At 44.6% G+C, this 12,276-nt stretch overlaps 1 protein-coding gene across 1 annotated transcript in view; it reads left to right on the top strand.

Moving 5' to 3' along the window:
- Positions 1 to 12,276, top strand: part of RHBDL3 (rhomboid, veinlet-like 3 (Drosophila)) — a 66,671-nt gene that overhangs the window by 325 nt on the left and 54,070 nt on the right. Inside the window, exon 2 of the mRNA XM_014548876.1 lies at positions 214 to 237. The gene's annotated coding sequence lies outside the window, so the exon portion shown is untranslated. The remainder of the gene's footprint in view (positions 1 to 213; positions 238 to 12,276) is intronic.

Below are 12,276 nucleotides of genomic sequence, written 5' to 3'. Positions count from 1 at the left end.
CCCCTCCTGAGTTCCCTCCCTTTGCTCAGTACCGACTCACCTGGGAAGCTCTTCCCAGGTTTTCGCTGGTCTCCTGTGGTGGGTCCCTGAACCTGGGGAGCAGCTGGGAGGCTATGTCAGAAATATTAGGGGGCTACAGAAGCCTTGGTGATAAGTGTGTTTCTTTCTTTCTCTCCTCTTCCTCCTCTCCTGCATGGCCTTCCTCTCTACCAGCCCTGGAAAGTCCTGTTTGATCAGGTATGTGAGCAGTTAAATTCCCTCTCTTCCTTCCAGCCCTCCCCCAAATCAGAACTGAAGATGCTGACATGGGGTGGGGGTGTGGCCTAGTGCATTTCTGGGACTGAAGACACTGCTCCCCTGATTTTAGGAGGAGGGGGGCTCCCCTGAGACAACCTTCCCTCCCTCCTCCTCTCAGCTCACTTCATCAGAGCTGGATCTATACTATGTAGAGACTGGACAATACATACTGAAAGTCAGCGATGGTGTCTGTATGCCAGGGGATTGCAGTTGGTCCTGGGGAGATGGGGGAAAGGCTTAGGTTAACATCCCCTCTTCTTCTCTAACCCACTATCAAAGCTCCGTGGCCACCAGTGAAGTCAAATCTCTCCCATCCTTGGAGCGCGACTCCCAGTACGGGCTCTTTTGAAAGCTAACTCTGATTTTCTGGCAGGAATGGAGGGAGGGGTGTAGGGAGAATAGTATGTGATTGTTGCAACTCCTGGAGTCTAGGCCTGGGGAATGGAATGGGGTTGAGGATGCCAACCAGAGATGGACAGCTGACCTCCGGCCAGGATATGGTTCTCTTTGCTTGGTACTCGTGTTGGGTGCTGTTGTGATGGTCCTTCTCCCTCTTCGTGCCACGAAGCAGCAGGAGAGGAGGCAAGAGCTGTCCCAGTGTTGGGGGAACGGTGAGCACTGCAGTCCTGGGGTGAGATGACTGAGCCATGAACTTTGTGCGGGAATATGTTTTGTTGGGGAGGGAGACAGAGCTGAAAGAGTAGCTTGGACCAGACCATGTCCTGTTGCAGGCAGGGGAAGCCTTTGAGCGTTTTTTGGCAGGTTTGTTACGGGATCCAAGCCATGCTTTGGGAAGATTCTGCGTGACAGTGGGGTGGTGGTGGGTGGACTGCAGGGGTGAGTGACGCTATGAGGAGCCTGCTGCCGTGCATGGACGCAGGCATTGACTTGGAGGAAGACAGTAAGAATGGAAAGGAAGAGGGACATGGCGATGGGAGACTTGGCCGACCTCACTAGACTGAATAGATGAGGTGAACCACATATATAACTTTGACATTCTGAATTGAGGGGGAAAAGGGAAAGTCAGGGTTGGGATTGGGGGGAGTGGGGTTGGGAAGAAAGGACAATTTTGGTTTCAGACAAGTTCAATTTGAAGAGCCAGCTAAATGCAGATGCCCAGGCGGGATTGCAGCTTGAAAGACATGGTGGGCCTGGGGTGGGGACATGGGGTGTCATCCACGTTAACACGAGGCCTGGCTGTGGTTTGAGGAGCGTCTAGTAGCTCCTGTCCCCGTGGGGTAGCACATCTCTCCCTCTGCTCCTAAGTGCCACCCACTCTCCCTCCGGCTCCTAAGAGTACAGCAGCTGCTGGCCTGATGCCCTGAGGCAGGAGGGAGCCGCTTGCTGCCACTAGTACCCGACCAGCAAGCTGCCAGCCCTTCACACTTCTTGTCAGATTTAGAATCAGAACCTAGAACACGGTGTATCATTCTGTTTGGCTCTGTCTGTGTCTTTCTCATTTGATTAATTTCCTTTGCTGGTCCCTGGGTGTGTGTTTACACTTTAAAACAAACTGGGTGAATGGAGGAAAACTTTTAGTAGGAGGAATTTGGAACTGGAGGGAGCAGGGAGAATGTGTAGGATCTGATATTAGTGGGTGGTCTGTGCAACTCAGTTTCTGCCGCTGGAGGGAGGTCCTGAGTGTCACAAAGACCATCCCCCTGCTTCGCGGAAGGCCCACCCAGAGTCCACTCTGGGACAGGCAAAATTATCCTAGGAGAGAAACTTTCAAAACGTACTCTGGGCAAACAATTTTTTTCTCACAAGTTCTGCCTATCTACTCCCATCCCTCCGTGGCATTGGAGGCCAATTTTTGTCATCCTTCCTAATGGTGCTTTTTAAAATTTTTTAAGATATATTTTTATTGATTTCAAAGAAGAAGGGAGAGGGAGGGAGATAGAAACATCAATGATGAGAGAGAAGCATTGACTGGCTGCCTCCTGCATGCCCCACACTGGGGATCGAGCCCACAACCCAGGTATGTGCCCTGACCGGAAATCCACTGTGACCTCCTGGTTCATAGGTCGATGCTCAACCACTGAGCCACGCTGGCTGGGCCTGTCGGTGCTTTGTGTTGAAGGACAGGGTTTGACGTCTGGCACATATCCAGTCCCTCTGCGTTCGTCCCCTTGCTTTGCAAGGTCAACCCTGGACCATTCCCCTGATAGGGCTAAATGAAGAGTAGGTCTGCAGCTCCACAAACGGACACCTGTTTCAGAAGGATGCCAGGTTGTTCAGAACGCTGAAGTGTTTTATCCTTCCTGCCTCTCTGGGCCTGCTTAAAGGCAGGATTTGGTGAGGGTGCACTTGGTGCCCTTAGGAAAGAACCTTGGCTGGGGATGGCAGGCACCCTCCCTGCCGTCTCTTAGACAGCCCCAACGGGTCAGCCTCTGGTGAATGGGGTGGGGGGAACTCACACCACACCTGTCAGAGTTCCTGCAAGCTGATGTGGCTCTACAGTTCATTCCTCAGAGGTCAATGGGATGGGAGGCTGGCCAGTCAGCTGGATCAAGGGGATACCAGTGGTCAGCTGGTTTCAAACTGGGATCTGCTGGGACCTTTTCCAGGTGTTAGGAATGGAATTGGACCAGTTCTTCTATGCTGTCTAGTTCTTCAGCACATAGAGTAGCTTTGACTCAGCATGAAACTAATTGGACCTCAAAGGCTGCAAGCCATGACCTTGGCCTTCTGGTCTTAAAGGCTGGAAACCATGACCTTGGCCTTTTGGTCTTATGTGGTTACCCCTCAAGTAAATGGCCAGAATGCCTTTTGTGGGAGCTGGAGGTGAAGGAAACAGGTGAACCCAGACCCTTGGAAGTTTATCCAATTGCCCCCTACCCCCGACATTCTGGGCATTTGTCTGGCCTGCTCAAGCTGGCTTGTTGCATGATATCCATCCTCACCCCTTCCTCAGTTTTTCCATCGATCCCAGAAGTTACAGCCATCAGGATGCCTGAAGATCATCACCCCCTCCCCACTACCTCCCACATGTCCCATGTTTTTGTTTCCTATTTTAACTTCTGCTTGAAGGAATTGTCTTCTCATATCCTTGGGATCTTAATGGTTCTCCTAAATACTAGATTTTAAAGTTACCATAAATATTAATCTGTTGTTATAGTATTACTAGAGGCCCAGTGCATGGGGGGGTGGGGGTTGTCCCTCAGCTCAGCCTGCGCCCTCTCACAGTCCAGGCCCCCTCGCTCCTTACCGCCTGCCTGCAGAGCTCACCAGCCGCGAGCCTGCTCAGCCAGAAACTGGGCTCGCTGCTCCTTAGCGCTGCCTTGGAGGCAGGAGAGGCTCCTGCCACCACTGCTGGGCTTGCCAGCCTTGAGCCCAGCCTCTGGCTAAGTGGTGTTCCCCCTATGGGAGCACACTGACCACCAGGGGGCAGCTCCTGCATTGAGCGTCTGCCCATTGGTGGTCAGTGTGCATCATAGCAACCGGTCGTTCCGCCATTCAGTCAATTTGTGTATTAGGGTTTTATTATATAGGATATTAGGGTTTTATTATATAGGATGATAAAAAATGTCTCATTTTTCTATAGTTGAATCTGTTGGACTTTTGCTTCACAATCCCTTCTATTGCTTCCGGCCTGAGAGAGTTTTCATCCCTTTTCAGATTTCATAAATATATGCTGCTATTTCCTACTACTTCTATGATTTAGAAAAAATATTATCTAACCCTCTACTCTATCCAGATCTTATTCCTGTCCAGTTACACCAACATCACCTATTAAGAAACACTTCCTGGCCCGGCCGGCATAACTCAGCAGTTGAGTGTCAACCTATGAACCAGGAGGTCACGGTTTGGTTCCCGGTCAGGTCACATGCCCAGGTTGTGGGCTTAATCCCCAGTGTGGGGCATGCAGGAGGCAGCCGATCAATGATTCTCTCTCATCATTGATGTTTCTCTCTCTCTCTTCCTTCTCCCTTCCTCTCTGAAATCAATAAAAATATTTTTTTTAAAAAAAAGAAACACTCCTGCCCTGGCCAGCATTGCTAAGTGATTTGAGTGTCAGCCCATGCACCGAAGGGTTTCGGGTTCGATTCCTGGTCAAGGGCACGTACCTGGGCTGCAGGTTCAAGCCCAGTTGAGGAGGCAACCAGTCGATGTGTCTCTTTCACACTGATGTCTCCCTCCCCATTCTGTTCCACTGGTATTCACAGTTTCTCTCAGGTAATGTACCTTTTCAGTATTGCTTTATATGTGTCCTGTAGCTTTCCTACGAGCTCTTTTTGGTAGTCTTACTCCAGTCCCTTCCTGAACTCCACGGAGGTGCCCTCAAGGATCCAAGGTCAAATAGCAGGTCAGTGGCAGATGTGGGACCAGAGCCCAGTAAACCCCCAAAGGGCTTCTGGAGTTGGAAAACCATTTCCAGTTACCCTTAAAAATGCTTTCAAGATCTGCAAGTGTTTAATGAGCAGAAGGGTTCGTAGCAGAGTTCTGTTAATTCACACAACACAATTGCTTTCAAGCTCAAACAAGCAAGAGGCAAAAGGAAGAATTGAAAGTGACTTGATTGTGTCTCTCTTTTTCCCTTCCCATGGGGAGCATGCATTTCCCAGACCCCCCAAAAAGACTCCCAACTTTGCTGATCTCCCAGAAGGATAGTGGGCCAGTCTTAATTATCCCACCACAATTACAAATCTATGTATATATACTATACTATATACCCTAGTTTGCAAATAGAACAGGGGAACAAACGAACAACCAGTCGCTATGACATGCGCTGACCACCAGGGGGCGCGTGCAGAACATTGGCCACAGCAGGATGGTGGGGCAGGTGAGCGGGGGCACCAGACCAAGGCAGGGTGCCAGTCGCTGTCATCAGGGCGAGCCTCTGGTGGTTACTGAAAATTCTTTGCTCCAGCGTACCACGGTCCTGCCCAGCACTCCCACCTTGCTGCCTGTGCCAGCGCCGCGCCATCAGCAGGTGTGAACGGCGGCTGCCGGCCCCAATCACCCCTCAGGACTTCTCCACCTCCCCCTGCTCCTGAGGGACAATCGGGGCCCGCAGCTGCCTCTTGCACTTGCTGCCGGTGATGGCCCCACTCACACATGTAGTCGGCACCAGAGCCGCTGCTCACACGCACTGCCAGCGCTGGGTGCCGGTCCCTATCACTCGGCGCTGTCAGCGGGTGCGAATGGCGGCTGCCAGCCCCTCAGGGCTTCTCCACCTCCCCCTGCTCATGAAGGGCAATCGGGGCAGCAACTGCTGCTCACACACATTGACAGCGCTGGCCCCTCTCGCACCCGCTGCTGGCGCAGGCCCCAATCGCTCTGTGCCATCAGCAGGTGTGAGCAAGGCCGGTGCCATCAGCACATGAGAGAGGCGGCAGCTGGGCTGCCGGCAGAGAGGGGACCAAGGGCCACAGCAGGAGGGGCTGGGCTGGGGCATGGAAGATGGGGCGAGACCCGCCCCTGCGCCCACCGCAGCCTCATGGCCCACAGTTCCTTTGAAGGTGCACAAATTTGTGCACTGGGCCCCTAGTGTATATAAAACTTGAGTCATATAATATTTCATTGAGCATATATATATATGTGTGTGTGTGTGTGTGTGTGTGTGTATATATATCTTATATAATTTAATCATTCCCATATTTTAGACATTTCAGTTGTTTCTAATTTCTTATTATCCTATATAATAAAAGGCTAATATGAAAATTGTCCCTACGGGCGGGAGTTCGACCAACCAGGAGTTAGACGTGTGCTGATCACCAGGGGGCGGCGTGGAACATGGCAAGTGTCAGCAACATAGCGCTGGCAGTGGGCGGCAATGGAGGTGCTGCCAACCCAGATGGACCCTGATGAGAACGGGACCGCAGCGGGATGGTGGAGCAGGTGAGCAGGCAGTGCCAGGCTAAGGCAGGTGCGAAGGGAGGCTCCGGCCGGCGGCAGCAGCAGCAGCAGCAGGCAGCCGGGGGAAGGGAGGCCCTGGCGGGCAGCTGCTAGGGACCCTACCCGTGCACATATTTCATGCACTGGGCTTCTTGTTGGTTATAATTAATGATGCAATGAACATCTTTATGCATAATATATGGTCTGTTTATAATATGCAAAAGAGGATCTCAGAACATTTTAAGACCCTTGCAATATAAGCACCATTATAAGCTGCCAAATAAGCACTATTAGAGAGAAACTGACTGTTTGTATCCCCTCAAAATTCATATGTTGAAGGCTAATCTCCCCAAATATTTTAATAATTGGAAGCAGGATCTTTGGAAGGTAAATTGTTGTGAGGGCAGAGCCCTCATGAATGGGATTATGCCCTTACAAAAGAGATCACAGAGAGCTTGCCTGTGTGAGGACACAGGCAAGAAAACCACCCAATCCTCCAGTGCCTTTGTCCTGGATTTCCCATCTGCAAACTAATTAATAAATTTGTGTTCTTTATAAGCCACCCAGTCCAGGGTACTGATATAGCAGACCAAACAGATTAAGATAATTTATGATTTTAGCCCAAAAGTAGTATTTTATTGCCACGTCCACATAATATACACATCTACCTTAGCCCTAATGACATAATAAAGGAACTACTTTTAATTCAGCATAAATGTTTCTTAAAACTTTGGAAAAAAATTTCAGACAATAACAAGTGGGTATGTGTGTGTGTGTGTGTATATATATGTATGTGTGTGTGTGTGTGTGTGTGTGTGTGTGTGTGTATGTATATATATATCACTGTTCCCATTTCACTTACAGTCAAATATCAAGTCAAATTTACATTCTTAAATCTGAGAGAAAATAATTTATAAGAACTATACTCTAATTTAGTCAACAACCTTTTAATGTAGGCAGAACAAAACGCTAAAACTTATATAGAAGGAAAAGAATATACAGACCTGACACTGAAGAGGTCTAGGAGACAATGTGAAAGGATACACAAACAACTTGAAGTTATACAGTACATTTTGACTCTAAAAATTGCTAAAGGGTATGCAGTTATAATGCTATGGTTAGATGGGGTTATTTGGGCAAGGATTCCTAGAATAAGGCGGGGGGTGGGTTGGTAGGTGGGAAGATAGCAACCAAAGAACTTGTATGCATATATGCATAATCCATGGACACTGACAATAGGGTGGTGAAGGTCTGGGGCAGGGAGTGGGGGTGGACCAGAGGGGGTCAATGAGGGAAAAAGGGGACATATGTGATACTTTCAACAATAATGATTTTTTTTTTTAAGTTACAGATTGGTAGACAGAAGAGCAAGCAGAAGATAGGTATGCCATGTGCAGGAGATAAGAGTGGTATGTAAGCCAAATGATAAAAGGTCTGAAAAAGTTTTAATTTAATACAATCTTGTTTTTTAATAAAACAAGGTTATTCCAGCAGTAGGATACTGAGAAGACACCAATAGTGAAAACAGCTATAACACTACTATTAATATTAGGTCCTGATGGCCTGAGTTAGAACCTATAGAAATTAAAAGAAAAAAAGAGATGGATCTAAGAAACACCACAAAGTAAAAATTAATGGCCCCCTAATACAGGAAAAGCTACAGTGTCCACCTTCTTTTCTCCAGTTGAACAGCCTATTCTTTCTTAGTGCCAATCATATTGTTTAATTATAAGATTATATCTGGTAAGGTCAATCATGATTATACCCATCCTCATTATTCCTCTCTTGCAAAATGTTGTTGACTATTTGTATCTGTTTATTCTTGTACATTAACATCAAAAAAAAATTTGGTAAAATTCTAAAATAAATCTCTTTGGGATTGTCAATTATAAGTCAGTAGGCAGCCACAATATTTCAGAAGATTTGACATGTTTTCGCCCTATGGAAGAGTGGAATCTAGAGCTTTATTTCATTAGTCTTTAAATGTCAAAATATCTTGACTTAAAGTGATATCTTCCACCTCTAAAAACAAAGAAAACAATAAGAGCTTTATTATTATTATTATTATTTTAAGCACACACACAAAAAGAACTTACTGTATAAAATCCTAAATTTCTTAAGAGAGTCTTCATCAAAATTTCAGCTAGATGGGTGTCTGGATGGCAGCTCTGAGTGCCATAAGGTTGATCTGACAGGTTTCCGTAGCCAGTACACACAGAAGAGAGGTCAGCAGCATCAGAGGGTGAACTATAGCCAAGTAAGGAGGCTACATGGGTATGATCTTGCAAACTTGTCAGAATGATATCCAGTTGCATTCTCTAAAGAAAAATATTTCCATTGATAAAATAGGAATTAGTTTAAAACTCACTAGAAAACAAAAAAGATCCCAGAAAAAAACTATACTAATGATGCTAAATAATCCACTTCATATCCTGATTAACAATAATCTTTTAGCAAGTAAGTGATCAAAAGAAAAGCTATCTGGCCCTGGCTGGTGTGGCTCAGTTAGTTGGAGCATCATCCCATACTCCAAAAGGTAGCGGGTTCGGTTCCCAGTCAGGGCGCATGTGGGAGGCAACTCTTCAATGTTTCCCTCTCACATCGATGTTTCTCCCTCCCTATCTTTCTCTTTTCCTCTCTCTGAAAAAAAAAAAAAAAGAAAGAAAAATTTAAAAAAGAAAAGCGCTCCCATTAATACCACTTGGGAAAATGCAACTTAGAGTTTTATTCCACTCTTTATTATAAAACCTAAAACTCTAAGCTAAAATGGCATACTCTGCATAATGATTTTAGCACTGTACATAGAAAGGAGTCAGAAACGTCAACAAATAAACTATACTACACATTCTTCTACAGAATTACCAATGAAACTATTTATTCTAATGTTTAAAATATATAACTGAAACCTAAGCTAATGCAAAATACTCATTGCAAGGCACCTGTGAATATTATATTACAAGGACGCACCATTTTCCCCAGGCATGTTTAACTCTACAATTGATTGTTCTACTTGATTAAGCAAAATGTACTTACTTTAATGTACAGAAGATATTAAAAAAAGAAAATAAGCACACTCATATCATCAAATACTTTTTCATAATAGTCATCTTTTACTTTTTATGTAAGCAATTTCAGACAAAGTTCTGGACATGGAATCAATAATAGTGCATGCCCTTGATTTCAACTCAGTACATTACAAATAAACTAAAAGGTCTCTGATTTGAAAGTATAAGCAACACTGGAAAAATTAGCCATAATTTTAATAATTACCCCCATAATTTAATAAGTTATCATTTACTTCACCTTCATTAGAAATCTGGGAACTCTCCCAGCAGAAAACATTAAATACAAGGATTTACCAGAACCATCAAGTTAAGTGCAGTATTATTTCATAAACACAAGGCAATCGATTTGTTTTATTTTCCTCTCTCTGTGCTTTGTATGTGATATTACTGGTTTACTTAGATACCATGCAGAAGCTCACCTGTCCTTTGGATAAGCTTTCCCATCTATCAGGTCCTTGGGGTAAAAGAGAATGAAGTAACTCCATACGTTCCCGTAATGGAGGTAATAGCATGGTTGCTCCCACTGACAGAGTCTCAATTACCACCTAATATTAAAAAAGAAAAGTGTATTTATTGGCCTGGTTCTTATCTTTTTAATAAATAAGATAAATTAAATCCACTGATATTAGGATCACAGAAATCACAGAAAGTGGATCATGGAAATCTAAATAAAAGTTATGTGAAAAAAGAAAGCATGCAAGTCCTTATTTAAATGTCTTTAAGAAGACCAGAATACATATTTTCGATTTGCCACTAAATAGATAATCATCATCCAACAAATATTTAGTGTTGAATACAGCATTGGGCCTCGTAAGGCTCTCTGCAAAGTTGAGCAAACTCCTGAAGTGTCCCAATCATGAAAGATAAGGAACTATAACAGAGTGCAGGAGACTAAGGAGAAATAACAATTAAATGCAAAACGGGCTCCTAGATAGGATCCTACAAAAGAACAAGGACATTAGTGGAAAACTGATATAATTTCTAATAAGGTTTTTAGTTTAATTAATAGTATTAAGCCAATGAAATTTCTAGGGTTTGATCACTGTACTGTGGTTACGTAAAGACATTAGTATTAGGGGAAGCTGGGTGACAGATACATGAAAATCCTATTATTTATGCAACTTTTCCTTAAGTCTACAATTGGTTCAAAATATAGCACTAAAAAAGAAAGAAACAAAACACAGCAACAGTGATTGCTGAAAACAGATAAATTATCAGAAGTTTCAGGGAGAAGGAAAAAGGAATAAAAACATTCCTCAATAGAAACAGCCTTATCCACATCCTGGGAGAATCCATCTCCTAAGAACTCTCCTAAAACAGAGTAGCTACCAAGGAGGCTCAAGGAATAAACAATTCTAAGGATATTTTTTTTAAGTTAACTTTCCTTACTTTATTCCAATACTTTTCAACCTTTAAAAAAATATTTCACTACTTATTGCTGATATTAAATTCTCAGTTTCACATTAATGTTAATACTCCTACCTACATCCCAGCAACATGCCCCTGCAGCAGAAAAATCACCATCTTTTTTGTTTTATTTTAAACTGACATGTAAGTCACATGTCATAAAATTCCTGCATGCCCCCCACTGGGGATTGAGCCTGCAACCAGGGTATGTACCCTGACCAGGAATCAAACCCTGATCTCCTGGTTCACAGGTCGATGCTCAACCACTGAGCCATGCTGACAGGGCTAAATTCACCTTAAAAAAAAAAAAATTATCACCCAAGGATATGTTTTTATTGATTTTCAGAGAGAGAGAGAGGGAGAAAGAGGGGGAGAAATCAATTGATTGCCTCCAATACATGCCCCAACTGGGGGTTGAACCCACAACCTAGGTATGTGCCCTGACTGGGAATCGAACTTGCAACCTTTTGATGCATGAGACAATGATCCAACCAACTGAACCAACCGGCCAGGACCCACCTTCTGAAAGTATGAAATTCAGTGGTTTTTAGTATATTCAGAGTTGAACAACCATCACCACTAATTTTAGAACATTTTTCCATCACCCAAACAAAGAAACTCTGAGCCCATTAGTAGTCACTCCTCATCTCTCCCTCCCTCAAACCCCTAACAACCAACTAACCTATTTTCTATCTCTATGAATTTGCTTACCCTGAACATTTCATGTATATGGAATCATACAACATGTAGCCTTTTGTATATGGCTTTTTTCACTTAGCATACTGTTTACTAGGTTCAGTCACGTTGTAACGTGTCAGTTTTTCATTTCTTTTTATAGCTGAGTAATATTACATTTTGTTTATCCACCATTTAACAGACATTTATTTCTACTTTTTGGCTATTACAAATAACTAGAGGCCCGGTAGCACCTAACTGCCCTCCCCTGCCGACCTGTCGCACCCAACTGCCCTCCCATGCTGGTCTGATCTCGCCCCTAACTGCCCTCCCCTGCCAGCCTGATGGCCCCCAACTGCCTTCCCCTGCTGGCCTGTTCGCCCCCAACTGCCCTTCTGCCAGCCTGGTCGCCCCCAACTGCCCCCCTGCCAGCCTGGTCATCCCCAACTGCCCCCCCGCTGACCTGGTCGCCCCACGCAGCCTGCTGTTCAGTCGTTTGGTCATCCCTCACTAACACCCTCCCCCTGCCGGCCTTGTCACCCCAAGCAGCCTGCTGTTTGGTCGTTATACTGTGATGGCATCCCAGACAATTTGCATATTCCTTTATTATTAGTATAGATATTGCTATAAACATTCTTGTACACATTTTTGCACGGACATGTTTTCAGTTTCCTTGGGTATAGATCTAGGTGTGGAATTGCTGCATTACATAGTAACTCCATGTGTAACTAAGAGAGCACCTGTTTTCCAAAGTAGGTGTACCATTTTACATTCCCACCAGCAATGTATGAGGGTTCCAATTTCTCTACATCCTCACCAATATTTATCATTGTCAGTCTTTTTTATTATAGCCTCCTAGTGGGTATGAAGCATATCTCATGTGGTTTTTATTTGCATTTCCCTAATGACTTACAATGTATATTTTTTCATGTTTTTATTGACTATATTTATATCTTTGGAGACACAACTACTCAGATTCTTTATTCATTTTTTT

The sequence above is a fragment of the Myotis brandtii genome, unplaced genomic scaffold, assembly GCF_000412655.1.
Source record: "Myotis brandtii unplaced genomic scaffold, ASM41265v1 scaffold523, whole genome shotgun sequence".
Classification (NCBI taxonomy): Eukaryota; Metazoa; Chordata; class Mammalia; order Chiroptera; family Vespertilionidae; genus Myotis; species Myotis brandtii.
The sequence above is the reverse complement of the archived record's forward strand: the minus strand, read 5'-3'. Positions and strand labels throughout refer to the sequence as shown.